This window comes from Bufo gargarizans, chromosome 6 (genome assembly GCF_014858855.1).
Source record: "Bufo gargarizans isolate SCDJY-AF-19 chromosome 6, ASM1485885v1, whole genome shotgun sequence".
Taxonomy (NCBI): domain Eukaryota; kingdom Metazoa; phylum Chordata; class Amphibia; order Anura; family Bufonidae; genus Bufo; species Bufo gargarizans.
The window spans coordinates 90,308,299-90,323,441 of NC_058085.1; the positions used below are offsets into that span (position 1 = coordinate 90,308,299).

Sequence of the window (15,143 nt, forward strand, 5' to 3'; positions counted from 1 at the left end):
TGCATAAGGGGTCTGCATTCACGCATCCCGAAACGGGAGAGACATTCAATATTAAATATTATCTCACATGTGATTCATCGTGGGTAATTTATGTGCTATGGTGCCCTTGCAAAAAGCTTTATGTGGGTGAAACCACATGTGATCTGAAAACGAGGTTGAATAACCACAGACAATCTATTAGAAATATAAGAAAAGATCTACCGGTGTCAAAACATTTTGTGGAGAAGAATCATAAGGAAAGTGATTTGAGATTTATGATCTTGGATCATGTCAAACCATTAGAAAGAGGAGGGGATAGATTAACAGTTTTAAAGAAAAATGAGCTCAGATGGATCTTTCGTTTGGACACTTTGAAACCGAAAGGACTAAATGTCGAATTTAGGGTAACAGGGGGGATGGTGGGCTAACACCCTGCCTCTGTTGTCCATTCTTCTTGTATGTCCAGAACGCTGTATTGGGTGAATCCTGTGGAAAATCATACTGTTTAATTACACTATAATATGATTGATTATGTTATTTGTTTAACTGTGTAGCAGCATTGTTATCTTATCTTGCTGGGATGGTAATTAGGGCTATAGAAAGTATTGCCCAAAAGATTGCCCTGCTCTAAAATGGCGGAAATGATAAGTGAAGTGACGCTGGCTGATGCGTTTACGAACGTGCCGGCACGTGATGCACGGGTCGTGAGTGACGCAGCACGCCAGATGCCACGGCGCTTTAACCCCGCCTGTTGGCGACGCATATAGTTCGTGTGCGGCCGAACAGCTGGTGAGTGATTGGCACATTGTCACGGAAGGTGTACAGGAAACAAGACAACACAAAATGAATATACGACTCACTGGATCCAAAACTAAGGAACAAAAAGGGAGACCCCTGCATCAGACCTGGCACTCTCCCTGACTGCTCAGCCTATGCGAAAATCCCAATGGTAGATGATCGCATATCCTCGTACCTCGACTGTATAAAACCTGAACACCCTATAATAGTGAGGGGACACGACCACCGGCTCCCTACACTAGATACGGAGGGAGTCAGGGTCACCTGGGATCCAGCAAACAGAAAAACACAAATGAATGCACAACACTTATCTTGTAGAAGACTGGGAAGTAGGATCAGCATGCACACACACTCCAGGAAGTAATATAAACCGCAAACTGATGCACTATGGGGAGGAATTTAAAGGGATGCAATCAGTACAACTACATGACAGCTGAGAGAGGCTAACGAGATGAGGAACTGAAAGCAAAACAAAGGAAGCTCAAGGAGGAGGTTCTGAAAGGCATCTGTCAGAGCTTCTCAGATGTCTGGTGGTGACAGTACCCCTCCTTCTACGAGTGGACTCCGGACACTCAGAGCCCACCTTCTCAGGATGGGACCTGTGGAAAGCCCTCATGAGACGAGTGGCCTTAATGTCCGTCACTGGGACCCACATCCTCTCCTCAGGACCATAACCCTCCCAATGAACGAGGTACTGGAGAGAACCATGGACAACACGAGAATCCACAATCCTAGAGACCTGAAATTCAAGATTGCCATCAACCATAATCAGAGGAGGAGGCAAAGACGAGGGTACAATGGGTTGGACATAAGGTTTTAATAAGGACTTATGAAAAACATTATGGATCTTCCAAGTCTGAGGAAGATCAAGACAGTAGGCAACAGGATTGATGACAGACAAGATTTTGTAAGGCCCAATAAACTTAGGACCCAACTTCCAGGAGGGAACCTTCAATTTGATATTCTTAGTAGACAACCACACCAGATCACCAACATGCAGGTCCGGACCAGGCACACGTCTCTTATCCGCCTCACGCTTATATCTCTCACTCATGCTCTTTAGATTATCCTGAATCCTTTGCCAAATAGAAGACAAAGACGAGGAGAATCTGTCCTCATCAGGTAAACCAGAAGACCCCTCTCCCGAGAATGTCCCAAACTGCGGATGAAACCCATATGCACCAAAAAATGGTGACTTATCAGAGGACTCCTGACGACGGTTATTTAAAGGGGTTCTGCACTTTCATTTAACTGATGATCTATCCTCTGGATAGATCATCAGCTTCTGATCGGCCGGGGTCCGAGACCCGGGACCCCCGCCGATCAGCTGTTTGAGAAGGCAGCGGCGCTCCAGCAGCGCCGCGGCCTTCTCACTGTTTACCGCCGGGCCGCCCGCCCACTGACGTCACGACTAGTATCAACTAGAGTGGGCGCGGCTAAGCTCTGTTCACTTGAATGGAGCTTAGCCGCGCCCACTCTAGTTGATACAAGTCGTGACGTCAGTGGGCGGGCGGCCCGGCGGTAAACAGTGAGAAGGCCGCAGCGCTGCTGGAGCTGCCTTCTCAAACAGCTGATCGGCGGGGGTCCCGGGTGTCGGACCCCGGCCGATCAGAAGCTGATGATCTATCCAGAGGATAGATCATCAGTTAAATGAAAGTGAAGAACCCCTTTAAAGCAAACTCAGCAAGGGACAAAAAAGAACACCAATCCTCCTGATTCTCCGCCACAAAACAGCGCAGATATGTCTCCAGATTCTGATTGACGCGCTCTGTCTGGCCTTTCGACTGCGGGTGGAAAGCAGGAGAGAATGACAAGCGAACCCCCAAGCGAGAACAGAAAGCCTTCCAGTATCTGGAAACAAACTGTGTGCCCCTATCAGAGACTATGTCTGAAGGAATACCATGCAATTTGACAATGTGATCAATAAATGCCTGTGCCAGCGTCTTAGCATTGGGCAAGCCAGGAAAAGGGATGAAATGCAACATTTTGCTAAAACGGTCCACCACCACCAGAATCACAGTTTTCTCCGAGGAACGAGGCAGGTCCGTTATGAAGTCCATGGACAGATGTGTCCAAAGACAGGAAGGAATGGGTAAGGGAAGGAGAGGACCTGATGGCCGTGAATGAGGGACTTTGGCACGAGCGCAGGTCTCGCAGGCTGCCACAAAACCCTCAACCGATTTACGAAGCGACGGCCACCAGAATCTCTGAGCGATGAGATCCACTGAGGCTCTTGCCCCCGGGTGCCCAGCAAGGACCGTATCGTGGTGTTCCTTAAAAATCTTGTGACTTAAAGCGAGAGGCACAAACAACCTCCCAGGAGGACAAAGATCAGGAGCCTCTGACTGGGCTACCTGCACCTCTGCCTCCAATCAGGAAAAAGAGCAGAGAACACCACACCTTCAGCCAAAATGGGACCCGGGTCTTAAAAAATTCCCACCTCCCGGAAAACAATGTGACAGGGCATCTGCCTTCACATTCTTAACCCCAGGGCGGAACGTGACAACAAAATTAAACCTTGAAAAGAACAAAGACCATCTGGCAACAAGACAACACAAAATGAATATACGACTCACTGGATCCAAAACTAAGGAACAAAAAGGGAGACCCCTGCATCAGACCTGGCACTCTCCCTGACTGCTCAGCCTATGCGAAAATCCCAATGGTAGATGATCGCATATCCTCGTACCTCGACTGTATAACACCTGAACTCCCTATAATAGTGAGGGGACACGACCACCGGCTCCCTACACTAGATACGGAGGGAGTCAGGGTCACCTGGGATCCAGCAAACAGAAAAACACAAATGAATGCACAACACTTATCTTGTAGAAGACTGGGAAGTAGGATCAGCATGCACACACACTCCAGGAAGTAATATAAACCACACTATAGGGAGGAATTTAAAGGGATGCAATCAGTACAACTACATGACAGCTGAGAGAGGCTAACGAGATGAGGAACTGAAACCAAAACAAAGGAAGCTCAAAGAGGAGGTTCTGAAAGGCATCTGTCAGAGCTTCTCAGATGTCTGGTGGCGAGGACGAGACGCGCAGAGGTACCGCGGACCTACACGAGACAAGACGCCAGCCATCTATTCAGCTTACTATATATATATATATATATATACCCCCAGCAAGGTATAGAAATTAGGAATTTTAATGCACTTTGCACTTTATTATTATTGGCACTTTAACATACACTATGGCTATATAGCACGGTTATAGCACTATGGCATATGTATAATGGGCTTGCTAGTCTGTTTACATGGATATGAGTCACAGAGGAGTGAATTGTTATATTTCCACAAAAGGGTAGTGTACCATTTTTGTATTGGTTGATGAATTGATTGGTAACAACCTTACTATGTATTTATATTGGCACTATTGCACTTTATGTTTCACCTGACTTGAGAAAGGTTCTGTGAGAGAACCGAAACTTTGTCATTTGATATGTGTGAATAAAAGAGCACATTTTATCGTTCAAGGAGTGCTGCGAACCTTTCTTTGCTGTTTGCTGTCCTGAGTCGAGGGACTATCGCGGGCACCCTACATCCTATACAAGTTCTCAAGGGAGTGCTGCCACAGTTTCATCATGGATATATATATATATTAACCTCTACAATTCCTGGCATTGCATTAACCCCTACAATATTAATGCATTGCCCTGATTATTAACCAACGCACTTGCCACCAACTCTGCATTAACCCTTGCAGGACCACTCCTGCAAATCCTGATTGCATTTAACCCCTTGTTTTCCCCATAGTGACAGTGTGTAGCCAGGTGGGTACTTAACTTGTGTGAGTAAATACATTTTTAGTTAGAGTTTGGGGTGTAATTGTGTAAGATATTGTATTGTGTTTAGTGTAGTTAGATGTATTGTAGTGTTGTTAATATATTACTGTGTTCAACTATTAGTATATAAATTTATATGTCCATTGATATAAATATATAGTTATAGCAATAGACTGTAGACTTGTTATTATGTAATAAATACGTTATTATTCATAGTACAGCGTATAGTCATTTATTGTAGTAGTCGGCGCCGTAGTAGTAATTCACACGTAGTTCAGTTTAAAGTAAGTGCAACAAGTTAGTTAGTATTTAGAATATAAATAGGGGGAGTCATCACTAGACGACTTACGCCTATTTAAGAATATGAATTAATATTAACACAAAATACTAATAATTATTACCTTTTTACAGCATCTGATTCAAGATCAAATTTCTAAAGATAATGTGCTGGAGTAAAGAAAGCCTATTGTGATTTTCCTCTTTGAAATCCACACACATTTTTCTGCACAATGACCAAATAATTCACAGTTCATATCAAACACCATCAATTCTTTTTGGTTTTTACTACTCACATCTGTTTTTGAAAAACAGATAATCATAATATTTAAACATCTACGAATACTATGGAACTCTCTGCCTGAGGAGGTGGTGATGGTGAGTACAATAAAGGAATTCAAGAGGGGCCTGGACGTATTTCTGGAGCGTAATAATATTACAGGCTATAGCTACTAGAGAGCGGTCGTTGATCCATGGAGTTAGTCTGATTGCCTGATTGGAGTTGGGAAATAATTTTTTATTCCCCTAAAGTGGGGAAAATTGGCTTCTACCTCACAGGTTTTTTTTTTTTTGCCTTCCTCTGGATAAACTTGCAGGATGACAGGCCGAACTGGATGGACAAATGTCTTTTTTCGGCCTTATGTACTATGTTACTATGTTACAGTGTCTGATGCTCAGCATTCACTCGATATACAATAGCTTGTGTTTCATGCACTGCATTTGGTATCGACTTTTCATGTTCTTCCACCTAAGAAAGCTGAGTACTTCTTGCACATCTTAATATTTATCTGTGGTTTCAGATATGAATATTCATAGCATAGATTTTTATCTTAAATTCTTCACTGATGTCCTTTTTATAATACAATTTTTTTTCTCTAGTGTAAACTCCTACAGTATGTTTACTGTGGAGGTAGAACTATTATTTTGCACAGATTATTAAGTATAGGCACACGCGAAGTGTATATATAGATTTTTCTTGTCAAAGATTGCATTTCATGTAAATCAATTTACAGGTTTTGTCATTTTGTATTTTCAAAGATGTATAGTAACTCTACTTACGTGATCTATTCTTTAAGCTCTGCAAATATGTTTAGCTGCTTGACAGATTCTCATGGTGTTGGGTAGTGTTAGGTAATCTATTGTTCTCGTTGCAACTGTTTTTTCACCTTGTGATCATTAAATCCAATAAGAAGTCTGTTTTTAATCATTGGGTGTTTTAACTGACCAGAGTTTCACTTTTCAACTTGAGATCTCTCACATATTCCTTCTTCTGTGCTTGCATGTAAAGAATTAACTCTTCCGTTACACATAAATCTCATGTATACAGTACATATGTCTCATTTACTCTTGGTGTACTGCATTCCTTAAATACTATTAATATTCAATTTGTTAGGCAAGTACTCATATTTTTTATTTTATTTTCCTTCTCATCATTAGCCACTGACAGCTACTTAATGGATGAGAATGTGTTCATCTATCTTCTATCCTTGTCATTCTCCACTCCCTTATCATCTACAGCCTCTTTTCCTAATATACAGTGGATGGATGACAATGGATATATAAAAATGTCTATCCTGGTAAAATTAATTGTTGACTAATTACCTGATATTAGTATTAGAATTAGAGAGTACATTTTCGAAAATGTATTTTTCATCCGATTTGGACAAACTGGCTGTCAGATTTAATTCAGTCCGAATAAATTTTGTCTACATTTAAAGTTCCCCAATTGTCCTAAAAAGTCGTATGACAATCTGAGATCTCCTAGGACTGTATTTAACCCTTCGCTGCTAGCTTTTAATTTTTTTCTCAACTCGGGTTATTGAAGAATAAATAAAACACAAAAAGAACATACCGTAGTCAAATCTACATGGCCGTGTATAGAAACCACTGGCCCCCTGAACAGAAAGTGTAACAAAAATGAAATTTGCTAGATATGCAGGCTGAACGTACTATATATAGATAGTAATGCCAAAAGTATATGTAGCAGGTAATAAGCACATCACATTACCAAAACCACACAATATTTCCAATATGTTAGTAAGTAGCGTTGAGCGAAGTGTAGCATTCGAAGCAGAATTCTGTCTGAAGTTTAGGAAAACTTTGATTCACAACGAATCCAAATTTCCTCGTGCTTTGTGATAACGAATCAGGTTTTCCTAAAATGGCAGCTGCAAGTGTTACAGTGAAAGTAAGAAGCCCGGGAACATGAGATCACCCATAATGCTGTGCAGCCAGCCAATCCACAAATAGCAATTCTTTGTGATTTCATAGCCCTATAAAACCCTCATCCCGCATGGTCTATGCCATTGTCCTGTGAGTTGAGCATAGGGAGAGACAGGGCAAGTGCTCATATGCTAGGGACAGTGTTGCTGAAAATGATTAATAGAAGAATATTGAAGAGAGTGCAGGGAGACTTATTCTGTATCAGTTTTATTTATTTATTCCAACATTTACTTATTCCTACATCAACCGTAAATGTCATTCAATACCAATAAGATGAAAGCCTTTATTATTCCGGTGCTAGAGTGCCAACCAATACCATCCAGTCTGCACCCCCTAGGGGGCCCGGTGTTAATTATGACCACGCTAATCTTTTGCTGGCTTTACTTCTTCCAAATCATCCTTCAAAGTCTCCATGTTTTAGAAAGGTCAGCAAGATGCAGAGAGAGGAGAAGATGGATGTTCCTGATGACATATTCTCATTGATATTAGATAATATGGAAAGGGAGGAAAAGCAGATGGCAGAAGAAGGGTTCCCACCTGTAGTGCAGGAGAGCTCTGGGGGTTGTAGAAGTAGGTATGCCAGAGCTGATTATTATTCAGGGTTTACTGTCAAATAACCTGCAAAAGATTGCAGACAAGAACAACAATTGTTTGCATATTGTCCCCCCCCCCCACATACCAGCAGCAGCCCCTGTTTAAATGGTGCCACGTGGCCATTAACAATGAATAAGGACTATACAGTGCGGTCTTCCTTATTAAATGAAAGTCAGCTGCGGGATAATTAGCTTAGTGTCCAAACTAAACTTTGAGAAATTCGGCAAACCTGAACCAAAATGAATCTTGAGTGGTTCCCCTATCTCTAGACAGAACAGAAATTAAAAAAAAGAACCCATTTTGCCTACTTACAATTCAAATAGACCATCCCCCAGCACTACATCTTACCAAAATCTGTTTAAAGCATGAAACAACTTTATAATCTGATTCAAGATCAAATTTCTAAAGATAATGTATTGGAGTAAAGAAAACCTATTGTGATTTTCCACTTTGAAATCCACACACATTTTTCTGCACAATGACCAAATAATTCACAGTTCACATCAAATACCATCAATTCTTTTTGGTTTTTACTACTCACATCTGTTTTTGAAATACAGATAATCGTAATATTTAAACATCCAGGAATACAGTGTCATCTTTCACTCGATATACAATAGCTTGTGTTTCATCCACTGCATTTGCTATCGACTTTTCATGTTCTTCCACCTAAGAAAGTTGAGTATTTCTTGCATATCTTAATATTTATCTGTAGTTTCAGATATGAATATTCATAGCATAGATTTTTATCTAAAATTCTTCACTGGTGTCCTTTTTATAATACTATTTTTTTTTCTAGTGTAAACTCATACAATATGTTTACTGCGGAGGTAATACTATTGTTTTGCACAGATTATCAAGTATAGGCACATGCGAGTGCATATCATGATTTTTTTGTCATACAATTTGCATTTCATGAAAACTGACTTACAGGTTTTGGCATTCTGTATTTTCAAAGATGTATAGTAATAACTCAACTTACGTGATCTAAGTTCTGCATATATGCTTAGCTGCTTGACAGATTCTTATGGCGTTTGGTAGTGCTAGATCATGTTCTCGTAGCAACTGTTCTTTCACCTTGTGATTATTAAATCCAATAAGAAGTCTGTTTTTAATTATTGGGTATCTCAACTGACCAGAGTTACACTTTTCAACTTCAGATCTCTCACATATTCCTTTTTCTATGCTTTCATGTAAAGAATTAACTTTGCCGTTACAGCTACATCTCATGTATGCAGTACATATATGTCTCATTTACTCTGGGTTTGCTGCATTCCTTAAATACTATTAGCCCTTTAAGAACAGAATGACGGCCACTCTATTGTGCTTTATTAAAAAGGGATGATAATGTGTTCATCTGTCTTCTATCCTTGTCAGTGTCGGACTGGGGTGCCTAGGGCCCATCGGTAAAATTTATTTTTTGGGGCCCACCGTACAGATACATTCAAATATTACCTGCTCACACAGCAGCAAGATGCTACCAGATGATTGAATGCGGGCGTCCCTGCAGCTACTTTTAGAAGGTAGGTCCTGGGAAAAATAGGACACTGGCTAGCTTTCCTCTATACCTAGAAGTCATCTGAGCTCTGATTGTGTGTATAATAACAAACTGGGGAGTTTATTAAAAATCTATCAAGTTTTTTATATGAACATGAGCTGGTTAAGGTGCTGTACACTGAGTATATGTATGTAGTGCAGTAAGTCTACTGTGTTATGTGCCACTTTTGCAGGTAGTGGGACACAAGGGCCCACCTTGCTCAGGGGCCCACCAAGGGATTCACCTGTATCCCTGTGGGCCAGTCTGAGCCTGATCCTGGTCATTCTCCACTCCCTTATCGTCTGCAGCCTCTTTTCCTAATATACAGTGCATGGATGACAATGGCGATAAAAAATATCCACCCTGGTAAATTTTATAGTTGACTAATTATCTGAAGAGCTTACGTTAGTATTAGAACCAGAGAGGCGCACATTTCCCCAAATTTTTTGGGATCCGATTTGTCAAATTGGCTGTCAGATTCAATTCAGTCTGAATAAATTTTGTCTAAATTGAAAGTGCCCTAATTGTCCTAAAAAGTCGTATGACAATCTGAGGTCTCCTAGGACTGAATTTAACCCCTTGCAAGCTTTTTTTTTTATTATTATTTTTCTTTTTTACTTGGGTTATTGAAAAATGAATAAAACACAAAAAGAACATAGTTAAATCTACATGGCCGTGTGGTAACGAATTAGGTTTTTCTAAAACGGTGACTGCAACTGTTACAAAGTGAAAGTAAGAAGCCCGGCAACACAAGATCACCCATAATGCTGTGCAGCCAGCCATCCTTTGTGATGTCACAGCCCTATAAAACCCTCATCCAGCACAGTCTCTGCCATTGTCCTGTGAGCTGAGCATAGAGAGAGACATGGCAAGTGCTCATGTGGTAAGGACTGTGCTGCTAAAAATGATTAATAGAAGAATATTGGAGAGGGGGAATGCAGGAGATTGTATGGAGAGTGAATGGAGACTGCAGGGAGACTGCAGGGAGAGTGCAGAGAGAGTAAGGGAGACTTATGCTGTGTCAGTTTTATTAATTCTTACATCAGCTGTAAATGTAATTCAATACCAATAAGATGGAAGCCTTTATTATGCCGCTGCCAGCATGCCAAAAAATACCATCCATACTGCACTCCTTAGGGGGACCAGGTCTTGATGATGACCATCCTCATCTTTTGCTGGCTTTACTTCTGTGTGGCTGTACCATAAGGCAGAGTGGCCTGGGTATACCTGATTTATAGTGATTAATGGCAAATTAATACATAATGAATTAAATTTCTTAGCTAATTTCGACAAAGTTGCCGATTCGAAATTTTTAAAACTTCGCTCATCTCATCTCTATTGGTAAGATAACAGAGCTCACAAATTCCCCATCATTACAAAAAAACATGTAGTAATTACCTTGCAAGGGTGTTTAAAGAGGTTGACTAAGAATTAGTGGCACATGATGTGGAAGGTGTTGAACACCAGAGTCCCCACAGTTTGAAAAATTTATCAGGACAACCTCTGCCCTTAAAAACAAAACAGTTACCACGGTGTTGACTAAGGTGCTTCACAAATTTAGTGATGGAGCCTGGCTATCCATCCATTGCAGGGCTTTATCCTTATGAGCCAGGAATAATGATTCAAGCAGAAAGATTGTAATATGCTGTTGCCATACATTCTCCTCTAATACAACAAAGAGGTAGACCTCTGGGCAGTGTGGAACAGAACCACCTGGATGAGAAATTCATGAACTCTTTCCACAAATGCTAAACATCTGATTCATCAGTCAGCATTCTACCCATTTCGTGCAAGTGAACCAGAGTAAGGTAGCATTAATGTATAATAAAAACCACTATTGATTTGTAATCCTTTCAGACAGCATTAGGAATGTCGAAGTGACAGAAAAATATATGGCATGGGTGAATGGACTGTAAGCTAAAGGTAAAAAAAAATAGGCTTGTTTAAGCTACAATGCATTGTCAGATTTTTTTAATAAAAATAAAACAGTCTAAAAATGATCCATTTTGTGGCAGATGACTTCTTCTCTGTCTTTTCATCTGTAAATTAGTGGTCCCCATTTTGTGTAGGACAAATCCTCAAACATTAGGATTCATTGTAAGTTTTTCAGAAACTTTATAACCATTTTGTTTCATTTAGAATTAATTTGTCCATCTCTTTGTTCATCACTTACTATTAGTGTTGGGCGAGCATGCTCGGGTGAACACCAGTTCGGCTCGAGTATCGCTATGCTCGGCACACCGCGGTGATCGGTCAAACACTGCGTGTGCTCGAGCGCAATGCTAGAGTCTCCTCCCCACACGTTTGTTGGCTGCTATGCAGGCAATAAGCGTGCAGGTAGGTACTGCCATTCACAGTAATGCCATAGCCATGTTGGCTACTGGCATGACAGTGATTGGCTGGCCGGAAAGCGTCATCGGGTGTTCGGCTAAGTCTCAGTCAGGGAGAGCTGTGCTGAAGAAGGGGCAGATAGTGTAGGGAGGGAAATAGTAATATTTTATTGAAAAAACTTGTTAGAGACCCAAAAGTCCTTTTAAGGACTATTGATTTATCTGGCAGCAATATATATTTTTAGCGCAACCTGCACTAAATAGCTTGCAATTGTTTGGTCGCTGCAAACAGCAACATTATCTGCGCTACATCTCCTGTGTAACGTGTGCACAGCCTAAAAATATCAGTGACATCCAGTGTACTTTTTCTGTAGACGGTGTCTGCTGCTGACAGTTACATTACCTGCACTACATCTCCTATATAACAATTGCGTGTCTGAAATATCAGTGACATTCATTCTAATTTTTTTTTGCAGCGACATTACCTGCGCTACATCTCCAGTATAACGTTAGCGCATCCAAAATATTAGTGACATTCTGTGTAATTTTTTTCACCGCTGGCAACAGCGACATTATCTGTGCTACATCTCCTGTGTAACATGTGCGCAGCTTAAAAATATCTGTGACATTCAGTGAACTTTTTCCGTAGACTCTGTCCGCCGGGGACAGTTACATTACCTGTGCTACATCTCCTATATAACATTTGCACGTCCTAAATATCAGTGACAATAATTCAGTGTAATGTTTTATTAGCCGCTGGTGACAGTGACATTACTTGCGCTATGCCTCCTTGTGAGGGATCAGCTCTTTTTCGGGAGTCATTCTCACAATTAGCTTCGCCAAAGGAAGATTGAAGGTCCAAACGTGAGATTTATTTTACAGCAACAACAAAACAGTACAAACCCTACCTCACTTATAGCAACGTTCACACACGGTACCAACATGCGGCTTTCTTAGCCAATACTCCAGCACTTCCAGGCTGTAACAAAGTCCAGTACTTTTGGGGGATTGTGGCCCAGAAGTCCGCCTGACTCTGACCTAGCGACCGTCTCTAACACTTAGCCCCGTGGCCCCTCAACCAGCCCGGCTAAGTCCACCCTTCCAGAGCCTCCAGAGGGCCTCTGTTGCACCAAGACTGTCTCTCCTTGACTGACAGTCTGGGCTGGGCTCTTATCCAAAACTGATTGTGTCACCTGATGCTGCCTCAGACCTGAAGACTGATGGGGAAGACACAGAAACTCCTGCCATGAATCTCCCCTAGCATAGCAGCTATGAGGCCTGTCACTGCCTCACATACCCCCCTCCCCCTTTGTTCAAGCCCATAGGAGTGAACACTAGCATCAAATCCAGATACAAGTGAACCGGCATCGACCTGGCATACAGTCTTCCCCTTATTCTGCCAAACCCAGGAAAACAGTGCTTGGTTTGTCACCCTCATGAGTTTAATACAGAGCCGGTAAGACCTACGGGATTTTCTTGCCCATCTCATGAGCAGGTACTCTCTTTCACGAGCGAGGGTGATGCCCTTTCGCACCCGTGGTGTCTCTTTTCTTTTTTCTTTTCCTCTCCACATTTGGCATTCGGTTTCTGGAACTTCTCTCAGAGGATGTTTTTATACGACAGGCAGGCTCTCTTTTTAGATTTTCTGGCTTCTGCACACGCTCCTCATGTCCTTTCTTGGACTGCTGCAGCTCTTGACTAAACTGTTCCCAGTCATGGTCGTGTGCCGACCCTTTCTCCTTTGCCTTGAGGGGCTCCTTCAGCAGAGCAGAATTATCCCTGCTCGCTTCTTTTACATGCCTCCTGTTCACTTCTTACTTCTTTCACTTTGGCGGCAGTTTCAGAGACCTCAGCTTTTGTAGTGGGTTTTTCCGCTTCGGTAGACGCTCCTTAGGTCACTGTGGCAACGGAGGACTTCAAGTCCTCCAACACCTCGGCCTTAACTTCTTCAGCCTTGGTTTTATTTGACCCGGCATCATATACTTGCCCTCTTAAATCCTCTGACATCATATACTTGCCCTCTTAAATCCTCTGGCTTAGACTTCAGTTCATATACGTTCTTCCCGACATCATCCTTTGAGCTCATAAGATCCTCCATCTCTGCTCTGAGTTGCTTGTTCAGCCTTTCAAACTCATCTCATTTACTACACAGGAACCTTAAACATCTCGACCTTCGCTTGCTTTCTGACTCTCTTCTCTCACTCTCTACCATCTGTTGCCTCCAAGACCCAGAAGCTGCTACCACCCTATACAACACCACAATAAGTACAGCTCTGGACACTGTTGCCCCCCTCACACATAACAAAATCCGGAAAATCAACAGACAACCCTGGCACACCAACCTGACCAAGAAACTCAGACAAGCTTCCAGGGCTGCTGAGCGACAATGGAAAAAATCCCCTTCTATAGATCATCTCACTGCATACAAGCAATCCCTTCTCATATTCAAATCCTCACTCGCTGATGCAAAACAGGCCTACTTCTCATCTCTCATATCTTCCCTGTCACACAGCCCTAAAAGACTTTTTAGCACTTTTAACTCCCTTCTCCGCCCCCCAGTGCCCCCACCCTCTCCTCTCTTCTCAGCTGAGGACTTTGCCAAATATTTCAAACAAAAGATAGTCCACATCAGAGAAAGCTTTACTACACAGTCCCCACAGACCCTCTACACATCTGCTCGGTCCTCTCCCCCTAAAACCCGCTTCTCCACCATTACAGAAGAAAAACTCTCCACTCTACTCTCCAGATCACATCTCACCACCTGTGCACTTGACCCGATCCCATCCCACCTCATCCCTAACCTCACCCCAGTGTTTATCCCAGCCCTAACTCATCTCTTCAATCTATCACTAAACTCTGGTGTCTTCCCCTCTGCTTTTAAACATGCTACCATTACACCCATCCTCAAAAAGCCTTCACTTGACCCATCTTCCTTGTCCAGTTATCGCCCCATATCACTTCTTCCATATGCCTCAAAGCTACTTGAACAACATGTCCATTCTGAACTGTCCTCCCACCTCTCCTCTTGCTCCCTCTTTGACCGCCTACAATCCGGCTTCCGAACCCACCACTCGACCGAGACTGCCCTTACCAAAGTCACCAATGACCTACTGACAGCCAAAACCAAGAAACAATACTCTGTCCTCCTTCTCCTTGACCTGTCCTCTGCCTTCGACACTGTTGACCACACCCTTCTGTTGCAAACTCTCTCATCTCTTGGCATCACTGACCTGGCTCTCTCCTGGATCACATCATACCTCACAGACCGGACGTTTAGCATCTCCCACTCCCGCACCACCTTCTCGTCTCATGCCCTCTCTGTTGGTGTCCCGCAAGGCTCTGTTCTAGGACCTCTGCTCTTCTCAATCTACACTTTTGGCCTGGGACAGATCATAGAGTCCCATGGCTTTCAGTATCACTCCTATGCTGATGACACACAAATCTACCTTTCTGGTCCAGACATCACCACCTTACTATCAAGAATCCCACAATGTCTATCTTCTATATCATCCTTCTTCGCCTCTCGCTTTCTTAAACTTAACATGGATAAGACAGAATTCATAATCTTTCCCCCATCTTGTTCAACCCCCCCAACAGACCTATCTATCACG

The 15,143-nt window shown here is 42.3% G+C and overlaps 1 protein-coding gene across 4 annotated transcripts in view; it reads right to left on the reverse strand.

The window, feature by feature from the left end:
* The window catches only part of LOC122942310 (agouti-signaling protein-like), a 285,062-nt gene that overhangs the window by 188,712 nt on the left and 81,207 nt on the right, over positions 1-15,143 (reverse strand). The window contains exon 1 of one of the 4 annotated variants that reach the window (XM_044299854.1): positions 5,908-5,937. The exons of the other annotated variants lie outside the window; for them this stretch is intronic. The gene's annotated coding sequence lies outside the window, so the exon portion shown is untranslated. Of the gene's footprint in view, positions 1-5,907; positions 5,938-15,143 lie in introns of those variants that run through there. 4 annotated transcript variants of the gene reach the window in all.